The sequence below is a fragment of the Saccoglossus kowalevskii genome, chromosome 5, assembly GCF_978046115.1.
Source record: "Saccoglossus kowalevskii chromosome 5, keSacKowa6.1, whole genome shotgun sequence".
Lineage (NCBI taxonomy): Eukaryota > Metazoa > Hemichordata > Enteropneusta > Harrimaniidae > Saccoglossus > Saccoglossus kowalevskii.
In genome coordinates, this window is record NC_140645.1 from 4041294 (window position 1) to 4059384 (window position 18091).

Here is an 18091-nt window from a genome sequence, read left to right on the forward strand (position 1 = left end):
GGAAAAAGTTGGTATGTACGGTGGAATTATAATGTTGATGAGCGTACTGCACGTGGTATTCCCAGCCTGTCTCACATCCAAGTACTAACCACGCCCGATGCAGCTTAACTTCAGTGATCGGACGAGAACTGGTGTATTCTGCAATGGTTTGGCAGTAGGCTGAATATTCATCCTAATTGTATGTCATTTAATGCTTCGTCTAGGCAAAAAATCATGGAAAAAAGTTAGCATGTAATGTGGAATAAAAATGTTGATGAGCCTACTGCACGAGGTATTCACAGCCGGTCTCCCGTGCAAGTACTAACCACGCCCGATGCGGCTTAGCTTCAGTGATCGGACGAGAACTGGTGTATTCTGCAATGGTTTGGCAGTAGGCTGATTATTTGTCGGAATTGGATTTCAATTAATGCTTCAGCTAGGCAAAAATTCACGGGAAAAAGATAGCATGTACGGTGGAATAAAAATATTGATAAGCCTACTGCACGTGGTATTCCCAGCAGGTCTCCCATGCAAGTACTAACCACGCCCAATGCAGCTTAACTTCAGCAATCGGACGAGAACTGGTGTAATTTGCAATGGTTTGGCAGTAGACGGAATATTCTTCGGAATTGGATGTAATTTAATACTTCAGCTAGGCAACAAATCCCGGGGAAAAGTTGGTATGTACGGTGGAATAAAAATGTTGATGAGCGTACTGCACGTGGTATTCCCAGCCGGTCTCACATCCAAGTACTAACCACGCCCGATGCAGCTTAACTTCAGTGATAGGACGAGAACGGGTGTATTCTGCAATGGTTTGGCAGTAGGCTGAATATTCGTCGGAATTGGATGTAACTTAATACTTCGGCTAGGCAAAAAATCCCGGGAAAAAGCTAGTATGTACGGTGGAATAAAAATGTTGATTAGCCTAATTCACGTGGTATTCCCAGCTGGTCTCCCATGCAATTACTAACCACGCTCGATGCAGCTTAACTTCAGCGATCGGACGAGAACTGGTGTAATTTGCAATGGTTTGGCAGTAGACGGAATATTCTTCGGAATTGGATGTAATTTAATACTTCAGCTAGGCAACAAATCCCGGGGAAAAATTGGTATGTACGGTGGAATAAAAATGTTGATAAGCCTACTGCACGTGGTATTCCCAGCCGGTCTCCCATGCAATTACTAAGCATGCCCGATGCAGATTAACTTCAGTGATCGGACGAGAACTGGTGTATTCTGCAATGGTTTGGCAGTAGGCTGAATATTCGTCGGAATTGGATGTAACTTAATACTTCGGCTAGGCAAAAAATCCCGGGAAAAAGCTAGTATGTACGGTGGAATAAAAATGTTGATGAGCCTAATGCACGTGGTATTCCCAGCTGGTCTCCCATGCAATTACTAACCACGCTCGATGCAGCTTAACTTCAGTGATTGAACAAGAACTGGTGTATTCTGCAATGGTTTGGCAGTAGGCTGAATATTCGTCCTAATTGTATGTCATTTAATGCTTTGTCTAGGCAAAAAATCATGGGAAAAAGTTAGCATGTAATGTGGAATAAAAATGTTGATGAGCCTACTGCACGAGGTATTCCCAGCCGGTCTCCCGTGCAAGTACTAACCACGCCCGATGCGGCTTTGCTTCAGTGATCGGACGAGAACTGGTGTATTCTGCAATGGTTTGGCAGTAGGCTGAATATTCGTCGAAATTGGATGTAATTTAATACTTCGGCCAGGCAACAAATCCAGGGGAAAAGTTGGTATGTACGGTGGAATAAAAATGTTGATAAGCCTACTGCACGTGGTATTCCCAGCCGGTCTCCCATGCAATTACTAAGCATGCCCGATGCAGATTAACTTCAGTGATCGGACGAGAACTGGTGTATTCTGCATTGGTTTGGCAGTAGGCTGAATATTCTTAGCAATTAGATGTCATTAAATGCTTCGGCTATGGAAAAAATCATGGAAAAAGGTTAGTATGTACGGTGGAATAAAAATGTTCATTAGCCTACTGCAGGTGGTATTCCCAGCCGGTCTCCCGTGCAAGTACTAACCACGCCCGATGCGGCTTTGCTTCAGTGATCGGACGAGAACTGGTGTATTCTGCAATGGTTTGGCAGTAGGCTGAATATTCGTCGAAATTGGATGTAATTTAATACTTCGGCCAGACAACAAATCCCGGGGAAAAGTTGGTATGTACGGTGGAATAAAAATGTTGATAAGCCTACTGCACGTGGTATTCCCAGCCGGTCTCCCATGCAATTACTAAGCATGCCCGATGCAGATTAACTTCAGTGATCGGACGAGAACTGGTGTATTCTGCATTGGTTTGGCAGTAGGCTGAATATTCTTAGCAATTAGATGTCATTAAATGCTTCGGCTATGCAAAAAATCATGGAAAAAGGTTAGTATGTACGGTGGAATAAAAATGTTCATTAGCCTACTGCAGGTGGTATTCCCAGCCGGTCTCCCACGCAAGTACTAACCACGCCCGATGCAGCTTAACTTCAGCGATCGGACGAGAACTGGTGTATTCTGCAATGGTTTGGCAGTAGGCTGAATATTCGTCGGAATTGGATGTAATTTATTACTTCGGCTAGGCAACAAATCCCGGGAAATATGGTATGTACGGTGGAATAAAAATGTTGATAAGCCTACTGCACGTGGTATTCCCAGCCGGTCTCCCATGCAAGTACTAACCACGTCCGGTGGGCTTAACTTCAGTGATCGGACGAGAACTGGTGTATTCTGCATTAGTTTGGCAGTAGGCTGAATATTCGTCGCAATTGGATGTCATTTAATGCTTCGGCTAGGCAAAAAATCATGGAAAAAAGTTAGTATGTACGGTGGAATAAAAATGTTGATGAGCCTACTGCACATGGTATTCTCAGCCGGTCTCCCATGCAAGTACTAACCACGCCCAATGCAGCTTAACTTCAGTGATCGGACGAGAACTGGTGTATTCTGCAATGGTTTGTAATTCGGTTGAATATTCGTCAGAATTGGATGTAATTTAATACTTCGGCAAGGCAAAAAATCCCGGGAAAAAGTTAGTATGTACGGTGGAATAAAAATGTTGATGAGCCTAATGCACGTGGTATTCCCAGCCGGACTCCCTTGCAAGTACAAACCACGCCCTATGCAGCTTAACTTCATTAATCAGACGTGAACTGGTGTATTCTGCATTGGTTTGGCAGTAGGCTGAATATTCGTTGCAATTGGAGGTCATTTATTGCTTCGGCTAGACAAAAAATCGCGGAAAAAAGTTAGTATGTACGGGAGAATAAAAATGTTGATGAGCCTACTGCTTGTGGTATTCTCAGCCGGTCTCCCATGCAAGTACTAATCACGTCCGGTGGGCTTAACTGCAGTGATCGGACGTGAACTTGTGTATTGTGCAATGGTTTGGCAGTAGGCTGAATATTCGTCCGAATTGAATGTCATTTAATGCTATAGCTCGGCAAAGAATCATAGGAAAAAGTTAGTATGTAATGTGGAATAAAACTGTTGATGAGCTTACTGCTTGTGGTATTCTCAGCCGGTCCCCCATGCAAGAACTAACCACGTCCAGTGGGCTTAACTTCAGTGATCGGACGAGAACTGGTGTGTTCTGCAATTGTTTGTCAGTAGGCTGAATATTCGTCGGAATTGGATGTAATTTAATACTTCGGCTAGGCAAAAAATCCCGGGAAAAAGTTAGTATGTTCTGTGGAATAAATATGTTGATGAGCCTAGTGCACATGGAATTCCCAGCCGTTATACCATGCAAGTACTAACCACGCCCGATGCAGCTTAACTTCAGTGATCCGACGAGAACTGGTGTATTCGGCAATGGTTTGGCAGTAGGCTGAATATTCGTCGCAATTGGATGTCATTTAATGCTTCGGCTAGGCAAAAAATCATGGAAAAAAGTTAGTATGTATGGTGGAATAAAAATGTTGATGAGCCTACTGCACATGGTATTGTTAGCCGGTCTCCCATGCAAGTACTAACCACGCCCGATGCAGCTTAACTTTAGTGATCAGACGAGAACTGGTGTATTCTGCAATGGTTTGGCAGTAGGCTGAATATACGTCGGAATTGGATGTCATTTCATGCTATGGCTAGGAAAAAATCATAGGAAAAAGTTAGTATGTAATGTGGAATAAAAATGTTGATGAGCCTACTGCACGTGGTATTCCCAGCCGGTCTCCCATGCAAGTACTAACCATGCCCGATGCAGCTTAACTTCAGTGACCGGACGAGAACTGGTGTGTTCTGCAATAGTTTGACAGTAGGCTGAGTATTCGTCAGAATTGGATTTAATTTAATACTTCGGCTTGGCAAAAAATCTCTGGAAAAAGTTAGTATGTACGGTGGAATAAAAATGTTGATGAGCCTACTGCACGTGGTATTCCCAGCCGGTCTCCCATGCAAGTACTAACCACGCCCGATGCAGCTTAACATCTGTAATCGGACGTGAACTGGTGTATTCTACATTGGTTTGGCAGTAGGCTGAATATTCGTTGCAATTGGATGTCATTTATTGCTTCGGCTAGGCAAAAAAACATGGGAAAATGTTGGTATGTAATGTGGAATAAAAATGTTGATGAGCCTACTGCACGTGGTATTCCCAGCCAGTCTCCCATGCAAGTACTAACCATGCCCGATGCAGATTAACTTCAGTGATCAGACGAGAACTGGTGTATTCTGCATTGGTTTGGCTGTAGGCTGAATATTCTTTGCAATTGGATGTCATTTATTGCTTCGGCTAGGTAAACAATTATGGGAAAATGTTAGTATGTAATGTGGAATTAAAATGTTGATGAGCCTACTGCACGTGGTATTCCCAGCCGGTCTCCCATGCAAATACTAACCACGCCCGATGCAGATTAACTTCAGTGATCGGATGAGAACTGGTGTATTCTGCATTGGTTTGGCAGTATGCTGAATGTTCGTTGAAATTGTATGCCATTTAATGCTTTGGCTAGGCAAAAAATCATGGAAAATAGTTAGTATGTACGGTGGAATAAAAATGTTCATCAGCCAACTGCACGTGGTATTCCCAGCCGGTCTCCCATGCAAGTACTAACCACGCCCGATGCAGGTTAACTGCAGTGATCAGACAAGAACTGGTGTAATCTGCAATGGTTTGGCAGTAGGCTGAATATTCGTCGGAATTGAATGTCATTTAATGCTATGGTTCGGCAAAAAATCATAGGAAAAAGTTAGTATGTACGGTGGAATAAAAATGTTCATCAGCCAACTGCACGTGGTATTCCCAGCCAGTCTCCCATGCAAGTACTAACCACGCCTGATGCAGGTTAACTGCAGTGATCAGACGAGAACTTGTGTAATCTGCAATGGTTTGGCTGTAGGCTGAATATTCGTCCGTATTGTATGTCATTTAATGCTTCATTTAGGCAAAAAATCATGGGAAAATGTTAGTATGTAATGTGGAATAAAAATGTTGATGAGCCTACTGCACGTGGTATTCCCAGCCGGTCTCCCATGCAAGTACAAACCACGCCCGATGCAACTTAACTTCAGTGATCGGACGAGAACTGGTGTATTCTGCAATGGGTTGGCAGTAGGCTGAATATTCGTCGGAATTGGATGTCGTTTAATGCTTCGGCTAGGCAAAAAATCCCGGGAAAAAGTTAGTATGTACGGTGGAATAAAAATATTGATGAGCCTACTGCACGTGGTATTCCCAGCCGTTCTACCATGCAAGTACTAACCACGCCCTATGCAGCTTAACTTCAGTGATCGGACGACAACTGGTGTATTCTGCAATGGTTTGGCAGTAGGCTGAATATTCGTCGCAATTGGATGTCATTTAATGCTTCGGCTAGGCAAAAAATCTTGGAAAAAAGTTAGTATGTACGGTGGAATAAAAATGTTGGTGAGCCTACTGCACATGGTATTCTCAGCCGGTCTCCCATGCAAGTACTAACCACGCCCGATGCAGCTTAACTTCAGTGATCAGACGAGAACTGGTGTATTCTGCAATGGTTTGGCAGTAGGCTGAATATACATCGGAATTGGATGTCATTTAATCCTACGGCTAGGAAAAAATCATAGGTAAAAGTTAGTATGTAATGTGGAATAAAAATGTTGATGAGCCTACTGCACGTGGTATTCCCAGACGGTCTCCCATGCAAGTACTAACCACGCCCGATGCAGCTTAACTTCAGTGATCAGACGAGAACTGGTGTATTCTGCAATAGGTTGCCAGTAGGCTGAATATTCGTCGGAATTGGATGTAATTTAAAACTTCGGCTGCGCAAAAAATCCCGGGAAAAAGTTAGTATGTACGGTGGAATAAAAATGTTGATGAGCCTAATGCACGTGGTATTCCAGCCGATCTCCCTTGCAAGTACTGATCGGACGTGAACTGGTGTATTCTGCATTGGTTTGGCAGTAGGCTGAATATTCGTTGCAATTGGATGTCATTTATTGCTTCGGCTAGGCAAAAAAACATGGGAAAATGTTAGTATGTAATGTGGAATAAAAATGTCGATGAGCCTACTGCACGTGGTATTCCCAGCCGGTCTCCCATGCAAGTACTAACCACGCCCGATGCAGATTAACTTCAGTAATATGACGAGAACTGGTGTATTCTGCATTGGTTTGGCTGTATGCTGAATATTCTTTGCAATTGGAGGTCATTTATTGCTTCGGCTAGGTAAAAAATTATGGGAAAATGTTAGTATGTAATGTGGAATAAAAATGTTGATGAGCTTACTGCACGTGGTATTCCCAGCCGGTCTCCCATGCAAGTACTAACCACGCCCAATGCAGCTTAACTTCAGTGATCGGACGAGAACTGGTGTATTCTGCTATGGTTTGGCAGTTGGCTGAATATTCGTCGGAATTGGATGTCGTTTAATATGCTTCGGCTATGCAAAAAATCCCGCGAAAAAGTTAGTATGTACGGCGGAATAAAAATGTTGATGAGCGTACTGCATGCGGTTTTCTCAGCCGGTATCCCATGCAAGTACTAACCACGTCTTTAACTTCAGTGATCGGACGTGAACTGGTGTACTCTGCAATGGTTTGGCAGTAGGCTGAATATTCGTCGGAATTGGATGTAATTTAATACTTCGGCTAGGCAAAAAAATCCCGGGAAAAAGTTAGTATGTACGGTGGAATAAAAATGTTGATGAGCCTAATGCAAGTGGTATTCCCAGCCAGTCTCCCTTGCAAGTACTAACCACGCCCGATGCAGCTTAACTTCAGTGATCGGACGTGAACTGGTGTATTCTGCATTGGTTTGGCAGTATGCTGAATATTCGTTGCCATTGGATGTCATTTATTGCTTCGGCTAGGCAAAAAAAACATGGGAAAATGTTAGTATGTAATGTGGAATAAAAATGTTGATGAGCCTACTGCACGTGGTATTCTCAGCCAGTCTCCCATGCAAGTACTAACCATGCACGATGCAGATTAACTTCAGTGATCGGACGTGAACTGGTGTATTCAGCAATGGTTAGGCAGTAGGCTGAATATTCGTCCGAATTGTATGTCATTTAATGCTTCGTCTAGGCAAAAAATCATGGGAAAATGTTAGTATGTAATGTGGAATAAAAATGTTGATGAGCCTACTGCACGTGGTATTCCTAGCCGGTCTCCCATGCAAGTACAAACCACGCCCGATGCAACTTAACTTCAGTGATCGGACGAGAACTGGTGTATTCTGCAATGGGTTGGCAGTAGGCTGAATATTCGTCGGAATTGGATGTCGTTTAATACTTCGGCTAGGCAAAAAATCCCGGGAAAAAGTTAGTATGTACGGTGGAATAAAAATATTGATGAGCCTACTGCACGTGGTATTCCCAGCCGTTCTACCATGCAAGTACTAACCACGCCCTATGCAGCTTAACTTCAGTGATCGGACGACAACTGGTGTATTCTGCAATGGTTTGGCAGTAGGCTGAATATTCGTCGCAATTGGATGTCATTTAATGCTTCGGCTAGGCAAAAAATCATGGAAAAAAGTTAGTATGTACGGTGGAATAAAAATGGTGGTGAGCCTACTGCACATGGTATTCTCAGCCGGTCTCCCATGCAAGTACTAACCACGCCCGATGCAGATTAACTTCAGTGATCGGACGAGAACTGGTGTATTCTGCAATGGTTTGGCAGTTGGCTAAATATTCGTCGGAATTGGATGTCGTTTAATGCTTCGGCTATGCAAAAAATCATGGAAAAAGGTTCGTATGTACGGTGGAATAAAAATGTTCATTAGCCTACTGCAGGTGGTATTCCCAGCCGGTCTCCCACGCAAGTACTAACCACGCCCGATGCAGCTTAACTTCAGCGATCGGACGAGAACTGGTGTATTCTGCAATGGTTAGGCAATTGTCTGAATATTCGTCGGAATTGGATGTAATTAAATACTTCGGTTAGGCAACAAATCGCGGGAAAAAAATGGTATGTACGGTTGAATAAAAATGTTGATAAGGCTACTGCACGTGGTATTCCCAGCCGGTCTCCCATGCAAGTACTAACCATGCCCGATGCAGATTAACTTCAGTGATCGGACGATAACTGGTGTATTCTGCATTGGTTTGGCAGTAGGCTGAATATTCCTCGGAATTGGATGTAATTTAATACTTCGGCTAGGCAAAAAATCATGGAAAAAAGTTAGTATGTACGGTGGAATAAAAATGTTCATGAGCCTACTGCAGATGGTTTTCCCAGCCGATCACCCACGCAAGTACTAACCACGCCCGATGCAGCTTAACTTCAGTGATCGGACGAGAACTGGTGTATTCTGCAATGATTTGGCAGTAGGCTGAATATTCGTCGGAATTGGATGTAATTTTTTACTTCAGCTAGGCAACAAATCCCGAGAAAAAGATAGTATGTACGGTGGAATAAAAATGTTGATAAGCCTACTGCACGTGGTATTCCCAGCCGGTCTCCCATGCAAGTACTAACCATGCCCTATGCAGATTAACTTCAATGATCAGACGAGAACTGGTGTATTCTGCATTGGTTTGGCAGTAGGCTGAATATTCGTCGCAATTGGATGTCATTTAATGCTTCGTCTAGGCAAAAAATCATTGGAAAAAGTTAGCATGTAATGTGGAATAAAAATGTTGATGAGCCTACTGCACGAGGTATTCCCCGCCGGTCTCTCGTGCAAGTACTAACCACGCCCGATGCGGCTTAGCTTCAGTGATCGGACGAGAACTGGTGTATTCTGCAATGGTTTGGCAGTAGGCTGAATATTTGTCGGAATTGGATTTCAATTAATGCTTCGGCTAGGCAAAAAATCACGGGAAAAAGTTGGTATGTACAGGTGGAATAAAAGTATTGATAAGCCTACTGCACGTGGTATTCCCAGCCGGTCTCCCATTCAATTACTAACCATGCCCGATGCAGATTAACTTCAGTGATCGGACGAGAACTGGTGTATTCTGCAATGGTTTGGCAGTAGACTGAATATTCGTCGGAATTGGATGTAATTTAATACTTCGGCTAGGCAACAAATCCCGGGAAAAAGTTGGTATGTACGGTGGAATTATAATGTTGATGAGCGTACTGCACGTGGTATTCCCAGCCTGTCTCACATCCAAGTACTAACCACGCCCGATGCAGCTTAACTTCAGTGATCGGACGAGAACTGGTGTATTCTGCAATGGTTTGGCAGTAGGCTGAATATTCATCCTAATTGTATGTCATTTAATGCTTCGTCTAGGCAAAAAATCATGGGAAAAAGTTAGCATGTAATGTGGAATAAAAATGTTGATGAGCCTACTGCACGAGGTATTCCCAGCCGGTCTCCCGTGCAAGTACTAACCACGCCCGATGCGGCTTAGCTTCAGTGATCGGACGAGAACTGGTGTATTCTGCAATGGTTTGGCAGTAGGCTGATTATTTGTCGGAATTGGATTTCAATTAATGCTTCAGCTAGGCAAAAATTCACGGAAAAAAGATAGCATGTACGGTGGAATAAAAATATTGATAAGCCTACTGCACGTGGTATTCCCAGCAGGTCTCCCATGCAAGTACTAACCACGCCCAATGCAGCTTAACTTCAGCGATCGGACGAGAACTGGTGTAATTTGCAATGGTTTGGCAGTAGACGGAATATTCTTCGGAATTGGATGTAATTTAATACTTCAGCTAGACAACAAATCCCGGGGAAAAGTTGGTATGTACGGTGGAATAAAAATGTTGATGAGCGTACTGCACGTGGTATTCCCAGCCGGTCTCACATCCAAGTACTAACCACGCCCGATGCAGCTTAACTTCAGTGATAGAACGAGAACGGGTGTATTCTGCAATGGTTTGGCAGTAGGCTGAATATTCGTCGGAATTGGATGTAACTTAATACTTCGGCAAGGCAAAAAATCCCGGGAAAAAGCTAGTATGTACGGTGGAATAAAAATGTTGATGAGCCTAATGCACGTGGTATTCCCAGCTGGTCTCCCATGCAATTACTAACCACGCTCGATGCAGCTTAACTTCAGTGATTGGACGAGAACTGGTGTATTCTGCAATGGTTTGGTAGTAGGCTGAATATTCGTCCTAATTGTATGTCATTTAATGCTTTGTCTAGGCAAAAAATCATGGGAAAAAGTTAGCATGTAATGTGGAATAAAAATGTTGATGAGCCTACTGCACGAGGTATTCCCAGCCGGTCTCCCGTGCAAGTACTAACCACGCCCGATGCGGCTTTGCTTCAGTGATCGGACGAGAACTGGTGTATTCTGCAATGGTTTGGCAGTAGGCTGAATATTCGTCGAAATTGGATGTAATATAATACTTCGGCTAGGCAACAAATCCCGGGGAAAAGTTGGTATGTACGGTGGAATAAAAATGTTGATAAGCCTACTGCACGTGGTATTCCCAGCCGGTCTCCCATGCAATTACTAAGCATGCCCGATGCAGATTAACTTCAGTGATCGGACTAGAACTGGTGTATTCTGCATTGGTTTGGCAGTAGGCTGAATATTCTTAGCAATTAGATGTCATTAAATGCTTCGGCTATGCAAAAAATCATGGAAAAAGGTTAGTATGTACGGTGGAATAAAAATGTTCATTAGCCTACTGCAGGTGGTATTCCCAGCCGGTCTCCCACGCAAGTACTAACCACGCCCGATGCAGCTTAACTTCAGCGATCGGACGAGAACTGGTGTATTCTGCAATGGTTTGGCAGTAGGCTGAATATTCGTCGGAATTGGATGTAATTTAATACTTCGGCTAGGCAAAAAATCATGGAAAAAAGTTAGTATGTACAGTGGAATAAAAATGTTCATCAGCCTACTGCAGATGGTATTCCCAGCCGATCTCCCACGCAAGTACTAACCACGCCCGATGCAGCTTAACTTCAGTGATCGGACGAAAACTGGTGTATTCTGCAATGGTTTGGCAGTAGGCTGAATATTCGTCGGAATTGGATGTAATTTTTTACTTCGGCTAGGCAACAAATTCCGGGAAATATGGTATGTACGGTGGAATAAAAATGTTGATAAGCCTACTGCACATGGTATTCCCAGCCGGTCTCCCATGCAAGTACTAACCATGCCCTAAGCAGATTAACTTCAATGATCAGACGAGAACTGGTGTATTCTGCATTGGTTTGGCAGTAGGCTGAATATTCGTCGCAATTGGATGTCATTTAATGCTTCGTCTAGGCAAAAAATCCTGGGAAAAAGTTAGTATGTAATGTGGACTAAAAATGTTCATCATCCTACTGCACGTGATATTCCCAGCCGGTCTCCCATGCAAGTACTAACCACGCCCGATGCAGCTTAACTTCAGTGATCGGACGAGAACTGGTGTATTCTGCAATGGTTAGGCAGTAGGCTGAATATTCTACCGAATTGTATGTCATTTAATCCTTCGTCAAGGCAAAAAATCATTGGAAAAAGTTAGCATGTAATGTGGAATAAACATGTTGATGAGCCTACTGCACGAGGTATTCCCCGCCGGTCTCTCGTGCAAGTACTAACCACGCCCGATGCGGCTTAGCTTCAGTGATCGGACGAGAACTTGTGTATTGTGCAATGGTTTGGCAGTAGGCTGAATATTCGTTGCAATTGGATGTCATTTATTGCTTCGGCTAGGCAAAAAAACATGGGAAAATGTTGGTATGTAATGTGGAATAAAAATGTTGATGAGCCTACTGCACGTGGTATTCCCAGCCAGTCTCCCATGCAAGTACTAACCATGCCCGATGCAGATTAACTTCAGTGATCAGACGAGAACTGGTGTATTCTGCATTGGTTTGGCTGTAGGCTGAATATTCTTTGCAATTGGATGTCATTTATTGCTTCGGCTAGGTAAACAATTATGGGAAAATGTTAGTATGTAATGTGGAATTAAAATGTTGATGAGCCTACTGCACGTGGTATTCCCAGCCGGTCTCCCATGCAAATACTAACCACGCCCGATGCAGATTAACTTCAGTGATCGGATGAGAACTGGTGTATTCTGCATTGGTTTGGCAGTATGCTGAATGTTCGTTGAAATTGTATGCCATTTAATGCTTTGGCTAGGCAAAAAATCATGGAAAATAGTTAGTATGTACGGTGGAATAAAAATGTTCATCAGCCAACTGCACGTGGTATTCCCAGCCGGTCTCCCATGCAAGTACTAACCACGCCCGATGCAGGTTAACTGCAGTGATCAGACAAGAACTGGTGTAATCTGCAATGGTTTGGCAGTAGGCTGAATATTCGTCGGAATTGAATGTCATTTAATGCTATGGTTCGGCAAAAAATCATAGGAAAAAGTTAGTATGTACGGTGGAATAAAAATGTTCATCAGCCAACTGCACGTGGTATTCCCAGCCGGTCTCCCATGCAAGTACTAACCACGCCTGATGCAGGTTAACTGCAGTGATCAGACGAGAACTTGTGTAATCTGCAATGGTTTGGCTGTAGGCTGAATATTCGTCCGTATTGTATGTCATTTAATGCTTCATTTAGGCAAAAAATCATGGGAAAATGTTAGTATGTAATGTGGAATAAAAATGTTGATGAGCCTACTGCACGTGGTATTCCCAGCCGGTCTCCCATGCAAGTACAAACCACGCCCGATGCAACTTAACTTCAGTGATCGGACGAGAACTGGTGTATTCTGCAATGGGTTGGCAGTAGGCTGAATATTCGTCGGAATTGGATGTCGTTTAATGCTTCGGCTAGGCAAAAAATCCCGGGAAAAAGTTAGTATGTACGGTGGAATAAAAATATTGATGAGCCTACTGCACGTGGTATTCCCAGCCGTTCTACCATGCAAGTACTAACCACGCCCTATGCAGCTTAACTTCAGTGATCGGACGACAACTGGTGTATTCTGCAATGGTTTGGCAGTAGGCTGAATATTCGTCGCAATTGGATGTCATTTAATGCTTCGGCTAGGCAAAAAATCTTGGAAAAAAGTTAGTATGTACGGTGGAATAAAAATGTTGGTGAGCCTACTGCACATGGTATTCTCAGCCGGTCTCCCATGCAAGTACTAACCACGCCCGATGCAGCTTAACTTCAGTGATCAGACGAGAACTGGTGTATTCTGCAATGGTTTGGCAGTAGGCTGAATATACATCGGAATTGGATGTCATTTAATCCTACGGCTAGGAAAAAATCATAGGTAAAAGTTAGTATGTAATGTGGAATAAAAATGTTGATGAGCCTACTGCACGTGGTATTCCCAGACGGTCTCCCATGCAAGTACTAACCACGCCCGATGCAGCTTAACTTCAGTGATCAGACGAGAACTGGTGTATTCTGCAATGGGTTGCCAGTAGGCTGAATATTCGTCGGAATTGGATGTAATTTAAAACTTCGGCTGCGCAAAAAATCCCGGGAAAAAGTTAGTATGTACGGTGGAATAAAAATGTTGATGAGCCTAATGCACGTGGTATTCCAGCCGATCTCCCTTGCAAGTACTGATCGGACGTGAACTGGTGTATTCTGCATTGGTTTGGCAGTAGGCTGAATATTCGTTGCAATTGGATGTCATTTATTGCTTCGGCTAGGCAAAAAAACATGGGAAAATGTTAGTATGTAATGTGGAATAAAAATGTCGATGAGCCTACTGCACGTGGTATTCCCAGCCGGTCTCCCATGCAAGTACTAACCACGCCCGATGCAGATTAACTTCAGTAATATGACGAGAACTGGTGTATTCTGCATTGGTTTGGCTGTATGCTGAATATTCTTTGCAATTGGAGGTCATTTATTGCTTCGGCTAGGTAAAAAATTATGGGAAAATGTTAGTATGTAATGTGGAATAAAAATGTTGATGAGCTTACTGCACGTGGTATTCCCAGCCGGTCTCCCATGCAAGTACTAACCACGCCCAATGCAGCTTAACTTCAGTGATCGGACGAGAACTGGTGTATTCTGCTATGGTTTGGCAGTTGGCTGAATATTCGTCGGAATTGGATGTCGTTTAATATGCTTCGGCTATGCAAAAAATCCCGCGAAAAAGTTAGTATGTACGGCGGAATAAAAATGTTGATGAGCGTACTGCATGCGGTTTTCTCAGCCGGTATCCCATGCAAGTACTAACCACGTCTTTAACTTCAGTGATCGGACGTGAACTGGTGTACTCTGCAATGGTTTGGCAGTAGGCTGAATATTCGTCGGAATTGGATGTAATTTAATACTTCGGCTAGGCAAAAAAATCCCGGGAAAAAGTTAGTATGTACGGTGGAATAAAAATGTTGATGAGCCTAATGCAAGTGGTATTCCCAGCCAGTCTCCCTTGCAAGTACTAACCACGCCCGATGCAGCTTAACTTCAGTGATCGGACGTGAACTGGTGTATTCTGCATTGGTTTGGCAGTATGCTGAATATTCGTTGCCATTGGATGTCATTTATTGCTTCGGCTAGGCAAAAAAAACATGGGAAAATGTTAGTATGTAATGTGGAATAAAAATGTTGATGAGCCTACTGCACGTGGTATTCTCAGCCAGTCTCCCATGCAAGTACTAACCATGCACGATGCAGATTAACTTCAGTGATCGGACGTGAACTGGTGTATTCAGCAATGGTTAGGCAGTAGGCTGAATATTCGTCCGAATTGTATGTCATTTAATGCTTCGTCTAGGCAAAAAATCATGGGAAAATGTTAGTATGTAATGTGGAATAAAAATGTTGATGAGCCTACTGCACGTGGTATTCCTAGCCGGTCTCCCATGCAAGTACAAACCACGCCCGATGCAACTTAACTTCAGTGATCGGACGAGAACTGGTGTATTCTGCAATGGGTTGGCAGTAGGCTGAATATTCGTCGGAATTGGATGTCGTTTAATACTTCGGCTAGGCAAAAAATCCCGGGAAAAAGTTAGTATGTACGGTGGAATAAAAATATTGATGAGCCTACTGCACGTGGTATTCCCAGCCGTTCTACCATGCAAGTACTAACCACGCCCTATGCAGCTTAACTTCAGTGATCGGACGACAACTGGTGTATTCTGCAATGGTTTGGCAGTAGGCTGAATATTCGTCGCAATTGGATGTCATTTAATGCTTCGGCTAGGCAAAAAATCATGGAAAAAAGTTAGTATGTACGGTGGAATAAAAATGGTGGTGAGCCTACTGCACATGGTATTCTCAGCCGGTCTCCCATGCAAGTACTAACCACGCCCGATGCAGATTAACTTCAGTGATCGGACGAGAACTGGTGTATTCTGCAATGGTTTGGCAGTTGGCTAAATATTCGTCGGAATTGGATGTCGTTTAATGCTTCGGCTATGCAAAAAATCATGGAAAAAGGTTCGTATGTACGGTGGAATAAAAATGTTCATTAGCCTACTGCAGGTGGTATTCCCAGCCGGTCTCCCACGCAAGTACTAACCACGCCCGATGCAGCTTAACTTCAGCGATCGGACGAGAACTGGTGTATTCTGCAATGGTTAGGCAATTGTCTGAATATTCGTCGGAATTGGATGTAATTAAATACTTCGGTTAGGCAACAAATCGCGGGAAAAAAATGGTATGTACGGTTGAATAAAAATGTTGATAAGGCTACTGCACGTGGTATTCCCAGCCGGTCTCCCATGCAAGTACTAACCATGCCCGATGCAGATTAACTTCAGTGATCGGACGATAACTGGTGTATTCTGCATTGGTTTGGCAGTAGGCTGAATATTCCTCGGAATTGGATGTAATTTAATACTTCGGCTAGGCAAAAAATCATGGAAAAAAGTTAGTATGTACGGTGGAATAAAAATGTTCATGAGCCTACTGCAGATGGTTTTCCCAGCCGATCACCCACGCAAGTACTAACCACGCCCGATGCAGCTTAACTTCAGTGATCGGACGAGAACTGGTGTATTCTGCAATGATTTGGCAGTAGGCTGAATATTCGTCGGAATTGGATGTAATTTTTTACTTCAGCTAGGCAACAAATCCCGAGAAAAAGATAGTATGTACGGTGGAATAAAAATGTTGATAAGCCTACTGCACGTGGTATTCCCAGCCGGTCTCCCATGCAAGTACTAACCATGCCCTATGCAGATTAACTTCAATGATCAGACGAGAACTGGTGTATTCTGCATTGGTTTGGCAGTAGGCTGAATATTCGTCGCAATTGGATGTCATTTAATGCTTCGTCTAGGCAAAAAATCATTGGAAAAAGTTAGCATGTAATGTGGAATAAAAATGTTGATGAGCCTACTGCACGAGGTATTCCCCGCCGGTCTCTCGTGCAAGTACTAACCACGCCCGATGCGGCTTAGCTTCAGTGATCGGACGAGAACTGGTGTATTCTGCAATGGTTTGGCAGTAGGCTGAATATTTGTCGGAATTGGATTTCAATTAATGCTTCGGCTAGGCAAAAAATCACGGGAAAAAGTTGGTATGTACAGGTGGAATAAAAGTATTGATAAGCCTACTGCACGTGGTATTCCCAGCCGGTCTCCCATTCAATTACTAACCATGCCCGATGCAGATTAACTTCAGTGATCGGACGAGAACTGGTGTATTCTGCAATGGTTTGGCAGTAGACTGAATATTCGTCGGAATTGGATGTAATTTAATACTTCGGCTAGGCAACAAATCCCGGGAAAAAGTTGGTATGTACGGTGGAATTATAATGTTGATGAGCGTACTGCACGTGGTATTCCCAGCCTGTCTCACATCCAAGTACTAACCACGCCCGATGCAGCTTAACTTCAGTGATCGGACGAGAACTGGTGTATTCTGCAATGGTTTGGCAGTAGGCTGAATATTCATCCTAATTGTATGTCATTTAATGCTTCGTCTAGGCAAAAAATCATGGGAAAAAGTTAGCATGTAATGTGGAATAAAAATGTTGATGAGCCTACTGCACGAGGTATTCCCAGCCGGTCTCCCGTGCAAGTACTAACCACGCCCGATGCGGCTTAGCTTCAGTGATCGGACGAGAACTGGTGTATTCTGCAATGGTTTGGCAGTAGGCTGATTATTTGTCGGAATTGGATTTCAATTAATGCTTCAGCTAGGCAAAAATTCACGGAAAAAAGATAGCATGTACGGTGGAATAAAAATATTGATAAGCCTACTGCACGTGGTATTCCCAGCAGGTCTCCCATGCAAGTACTAACCACGCCCAATGCAGCTTAACTTCAGCGATCGGACGAGAACTGGTGTAATTTGCAATGGTTTGGCAGTAGACGGAATATTCTTCGGAATTGGATGTAATTTAATACTTCAGCTAGACAACAAATCCCGGGGAAAAGTTGGTATGTACGGTGGAATAAAAATGTTGATGAGCGTACTGCACGTGGTATTCCCAGCCGGTCTCACATCCAAGTACTAACCACGCCCGATGCAGCTTAACTTCAGTGATAGAACGAGAACGGGTGTATTCTGCAATGGTTTGGCAGTAGGCTGAATATTCGTCGGAATTGGATGTAACTTAATACTTCGGCAAGGCAAAAAATCCCGGGAAAAAGCTAGTATGTACGGTGGAATAAAAATGTTGATGAGCCTAATGCACGTGGTATTCCCAGCTGGTCTCCCATGCAATTACTAACCACGCTCGATGCAGCTTAACTTCAGTGATTGGACGAGAACTGGTGTATTCTGCAATGGTTTGGTAGTAGGCTGAATATTCGTCCTAATTGTATGTCATTTAATGCTTTGTCTAGGCAAAAAATCATGGGAAAAAGTTAGCATGTAATGTG

At 43.4% G+C, this 18091-nt stretch overlaps 71 pseudogenes; all 71 read right to left on the minus strand.

Annotated features, from left to right (window-relative positions):
- Window positions 1-40: 40 nt before the first annotated feature.
- Window positions 41-160, minus strand: LOC146743352 (5S ribosomal RNA; annotated as a pseudogene).
- Window positions 161-256: 96 nt separating this feature from the next.
- On the minus strand, window positions 257-376 carry LOC146743353 (5S ribosomal RNA; annotated as a pseudogene).
- Window positions 377-472: 96 nt separating this feature from the next.
- On the minus strand, window positions 473-592 carry LOC146743354 (5S ribosomal RNA; annotated as a pseudogene).
- Window positions 593-688: 96 nt separating this feature from the next.
- Window positions 689-808, minus strand: LOC146743355 (5S ribosomal RNA; annotated as a pseudogene).
- A 312-nt stretch (window positions 809-1120) lies between these two features.
- LOC146743356 (5S ribosomal RNA) lies at window positions 1121-1240 on the minus strand (annotated as a pseudogene).
- A 312-nt stretch (window positions 1241-1552) lies between these two features.
- Window positions 1553-1672, minus strand: LOC146743357 (5S ribosomal RNA; annotated as a pseudogene).
- Window positions 1673-1768: 96 nt separating this feature from the next.
- LOC146743358 (5S ribosomal RNA) lies at window positions 1769-1888 on the minus strand (annotated as a pseudogene).
- Window positions 1889-1984: 96 nt separating this feature from the next.
- Window positions 1985-2104, minus strand: LOC146743359 (5S ribosomal RNA; annotated as a pseudogene).
- Window positions 2105-2200: 96 nt separating this feature from the next.
- On the minus strand, window positions 2201-2320 carry LOC146743360 (5S ribosomal RNA; annotated as a pseudogene).
- Window positions 2321-2416: 96 nt separating this feature from the next.
- LOC146743361 (5S ribosomal RNA) lies at window positions 2417-2536 on the minus strand (annotated as a pseudogene).
- Window positions 2537-2630: 94 nt separating this feature from the next.
- Window positions 2631-2749, minus strand: LOC146743362 (5S ribosomal RNA; annotated as a pseudogene).
- A 96-nt stretch (window positions 2750-2845) lies between these two features.
- On the minus strand, window positions 2846-2965 carry LOC146743363 (5S ribosomal RNA; annotated as a pseudogene).
- Window positions 2966-3061: 96 nt separating this feature from the next.
- Window positions 3062-3181, minus strand: LOC146743364 (5S ribosomal RNA; annotated as a pseudogene).
- Window positions 3182-3923: 742 nt separating this feature from the next.
- Window positions 3924-4043, minus strand: LOC146743365 (5S ribosomal RNA; annotated as a pseudogene).
- Window positions 4044-4138: 95 nt separating this feature from the next.
- LOC146743366 (5S ribosomal RNA) lies at window positions 4139-4258 on the minus strand (annotated as a pseudogene).
- A 96-nt stretch (window positions 4259-4354) lies between these two features.
- Window positions 4355-4474, minus strand: LOC146743367 (5S ribosomal RNA; annotated as a pseudogene).
- A 96-nt stretch (window positions 4475-4570) lies between these two features.
- On the minus strand, window positions 4571-4690 carry LOC146743368 (5S ribosomal RNA; annotated as a pseudogene).
- A 96-nt stretch (window positions 4691-4786) lies between these two features.
- Window positions 4787-4906, minus strand: LOC146743369 (5S ribosomal RNA; annotated as a pseudogene).
- Window positions 4907-5002: 96 nt separating this feature from the next.
- On the minus strand, window positions 5003-5122 carry LOC146743370 (5S ribosomal RNA; annotated as a pseudogene).
- Window positions 5123-5434: 312 nt separating this feature from the next.
- On the minus strand, window positions 5435-5554 carry LOC146743371 (5S ribosomal RNA; annotated as a pseudogene).
- A 96-nt stretch (window positions 5555-5650) lies between these two features.
- On the minus strand, window positions 5651-5770 carry LOC146743372 (5S ribosomal RNA; annotated as a pseudogene).
- A 96-nt stretch (window positions 5771-5866) lies between these two features.
- Window positions 5867-5986, minus strand: LOC146743373 (5S ribosomal RNA; annotated as a pseudogene).
- Window positions 5987-6081: 95 nt separating this feature from the next.
- LOC146743374 (5S ribosomal RNA) lies at window positions 6082-6201 on the minus strand (annotated as a pseudogene).
- A 282-nt stretch (window positions 6202-6483) lies between these two features.
- Window positions 6484-6603, minus strand: LOC146743375 (5S ribosomal RNA; annotated as a pseudogene).
- A 96-nt stretch (window positions 6604-6699) lies between these two features.
- LOC146743376 (5S ribosomal RNA) lies at window positions 6700-6819 on the minus strand (annotated as a pseudogene).
- A 307-nt stretch (window positions 6820-7126) lies between these two features.
- On the minus strand, window positions 7127-7246 carry LOC146743377 (5S ribosomal RNA; annotated as a pseudogene).
- A 97-nt stretch (window positions 7247-7343) lies between these two features.
- On the minus strand, window positions 7344-7463 carry LOC146743378 (5S ribosomal RNA; annotated as a pseudogene).
- Window positions 7464-7559: 96 nt separating this feature from the next.
- LOC146743379 (5S ribosomal RNA) lies at window positions 7560-7679 on the minus strand (annotated as a pseudogene).
- A 96-nt stretch (window positions 7680-7775) lies between these two features.
- On the minus strand, window positions 7776-7895 carry LOC146743380 (5S ribosomal RNA; annotated as a pseudogene).
- A 96-nt stretch (window positions 7896-7991) lies between these two features.
- LOC146743381 (5S ribosomal RNA) lies at window positions 7992-8111 on the minus strand (annotated as a pseudogene).
- Window positions 8112-8207: 96 nt separating this feature from the next.
- On the minus strand, window positions 8208-8327 carry LOC146743382 (5S ribosomal RNA; annotated as a pseudogene).
- Window positions 8328-8423: 96 nt separating this feature from the next.
- LOC146743383 (5S ribosomal RNA) lies at window positions 8424-8543 on the minus strand (annotated as a pseudogene).
- A 96-nt stretch (window positions 8544-8639) lies between these two features.
- On the minus strand, window positions 8640-8759 carry LOC146743384 (5S ribosomal RNA; annotated as a pseudogene).
- Window positions 8760-8855: 96 nt separating this feature from the next.
- LOC146743385 (5S ribosomal RNA) lies at window positions 8856-8975 on the minus strand (annotated as a pseudogene).
- Window positions 8976-9071: 96 nt separating this feature from the next.
- LOC146743386 (5S ribosomal RNA) lies at window positions 9072-9191 on the minus strand (annotated as a pseudogene).
- A 97-nt stretch (window positions 9192-9288) lies between these two features.
- On the minus strand, window positions 9289-9408 carry LOC146743387 (5S ribosomal RNA; annotated as a pseudogene).
- Window positions 9409-9504: 96 nt separating this feature from the next.
- On the minus strand, window positions 9505-9624 carry LOC146743388 (5S ribosomal RNA; annotated as a pseudogene).
- A 96-nt stretch (window positions 9625-9720) lies between these two features.
- On the minus strand, window positions 9721-9840 carry LOC146743389 (5S ribosomal RNA; annotated as a pseudogene).
- A 96-nt stretch (window positions 9841-9936) lies between these two features.
- LOC146743390 (5S ribosomal RNA) lies at window positions 9937-10056 on the minus strand (annotated as a pseudogene).
- A 96-nt stretch (window positions 10057-10152) lies between these two features.
- Window positions 10153-10272, minus strand: LOC146743391 (5S ribosomal RNA; annotated as a pseudogene).
- Window positions 10273-10584: 312 nt separating this feature from the next.
- Window positions 10585-10704, minus strand: LOC146743392 (5S ribosomal RNA; annotated as a pseudogene).
- A 96-nt stretch (window positions 10705-10800) lies between these two features.
- LOC146743393 (5S ribosomal RNA) lies at window positions 10801-10920 on the minus strand (annotated as a pseudogene).
- A 96-nt stretch (window positions 10921-11016) lies between these two features.
- On the minus strand, window positions 11017-11136 carry LOC146743394 (5S ribosomal RNA; annotated as a pseudogene).
- A 96-nt stretch (window positions 11137-11232) lies between these two features.
- LOC146743395 (5S ribosomal RNA) lies at window positions 11233-11352 on the minus strand (annotated as a pseudogene).
- A 94-nt stretch (window positions 11353-11446) lies between these two features.
- LOC146743396 (5S ribosomal RNA) lies at window positions 11447-11566 on the minus strand (annotated as a pseudogene).
- Window positions 11567-11662: 96 nt separating this feature from the next.
- Window positions 11663-11782, minus strand: LOC146743397 (5S ribosomal RNA; annotated as a pseudogene).
- Window positions 11783-12094: 312 nt separating this feature from the next.
- On the minus strand, window positions 12095-12214 carry LOC146743398 (5S ribosomal RNA; annotated as a pseudogene).
- A 96-nt stretch (window positions 12215-12310) lies between these two features.
- LOC146743399 (5S ribosomal RNA) lies at window positions 12311-12430 on the minus strand (annotated as a pseudogene).
- A 96-nt stretch (window positions 12431-12526) lies between these two features.
- LOC146743400 (5S ribosomal RNA) lies at window positions 12527-12646 on the minus strand (annotated as a pseudogene).
- Window positions 12647-12742: 96 nt separating this feature from the next.
- LOC146743401 (5S ribosomal RNA) lies at window positions 12743-12862 on the minus strand (annotated as a pseudogene).
- Window positions 12863-12958: 96 nt separating this feature from the next.
- LOC146743402 (5S ribosomal RNA) lies at window positions 12959-13078 on the minus strand (annotated as a pseudogene).
- A 96-nt stretch (window positions 13079-13174) lies between these two features.
- Window positions 13175-13294, minus strand: LOC146743403 (5S ribosomal RNA; annotated as a pseudogene).
- Window positions 13295-13390: 96 nt separating this feature from the next.
- On the minus strand, window positions 13391-13510 carry LOC146743404 (5S ribosomal RNA; annotated as a pseudogene).
- A 95-nt stretch (window positions 13511-13605) lies between these two features.
- LOC146743405 (5S ribosomal RNA) lies at window positions 13606-13725 on the minus strand (annotated as a pseudogene).
- Window positions 13726-14007: 282 nt separating this feature from the next.
- Window positions 14008-14127, minus strand: LOC146743406 (5S ribosomal RNA; annotated as a pseudogene).
- Window positions 14128-14223: 96 nt separating this feature from the next.
- Window positions 14224-14343, minus strand: LOC146743407 (5S ribosomal RNA; annotated as a pseudogene).
- A 307-nt stretch (window positions 14344-14650) lies between these two features.
- Window positions 14651-14770, minus strand: LOC146743408 (5S ribosomal RNA; annotated as a pseudogene).
- A 97-nt stretch (window positions 14771-14867) lies between these two features.
- On the minus strand, window positions 14868-14987 carry LOC146743409 (5S ribosomal RNA; annotated as a pseudogene).
- Window positions 14988-15083: 96 nt separating this feature from the next.
- On the minus strand, window positions 15084-15203 carry LOC146743410 (5S ribosomal RNA; annotated as a pseudogene).
- Window positions 15204-15299: 96 nt separating this feature from the next.
- LOC146743411 (5S ribosomal RNA) lies at window positions 15300-15419 on the minus strand (annotated as a pseudogene).
- A 96-nt stretch (window positions 15420-15515) lies between these two features.
- Window positions 15516-15635, minus strand: LOC146743412 (5S ribosomal RNA; annotated as a pseudogene).
- A 96-nt stretch (window positions 15636-15731) lies between these two features.
- Window positions 15732-15851, minus strand: LOC146743413 (5S ribosomal RNA; annotated as a pseudogene).
- A 96-nt stretch (window positions 15852-15947) lies between these two features.
- Window positions 15948-16067, minus strand: LOC146743414 (5S ribosomal RNA; annotated as a pseudogene).
- A 96-nt stretch (window positions 16068-16163) lies between these two features.
- LOC146743415 (5S ribosomal RNA) lies at window positions 16164-16283 on the minus strand (annotated as a pseudogene).
- Window positions 16284-16379: 96 nt separating this feature from the next.
- LOC146743416 (5S ribosomal RNA) lies at window positions 16380-16499 on the minus strand (annotated as a pseudogene).
- A 96-nt stretch (window positions 16500-16595) lies between these two features.
- On the minus strand, window positions 16596-16715 carry LOC146743417 (5S ribosomal RNA; annotated as a pseudogene).
- Window positions 16716-16812: 97 nt separating this feature from the next.
- LOC146743418 (5S ribosomal RNA) lies at window positions 16813-16932 on the minus strand (annotated as a pseudogene).
- A 96-nt stretch (window positions 16933-17028) lies between these two features.
- LOC146743419 (5S ribosomal RNA) lies at window positions 17029-17148 on the minus strand (annotated as a pseudogene).
- A 96-nt stretch (window positions 17149-17244) lies between these two features.
- Window positions 17245-17364, minus strand: LOC146743420 (5S ribosomal RNA; annotated as a pseudogene).
- Window positions 17365-17460: 96 nt separating this feature from the next.
- On the minus strand, window positions 17461-17580 carry LOC146743421 (5S ribosomal RNA; annotated as a pseudogene).
- Window positions 17581-17676: 96 nt separating this feature from the next.
- Window positions 17677-17796, minus strand: LOC146743422 (5S ribosomal RNA; annotated as a pseudogene).
- Window positions 17797-18091: the final 295 nt, after the last annotated feature.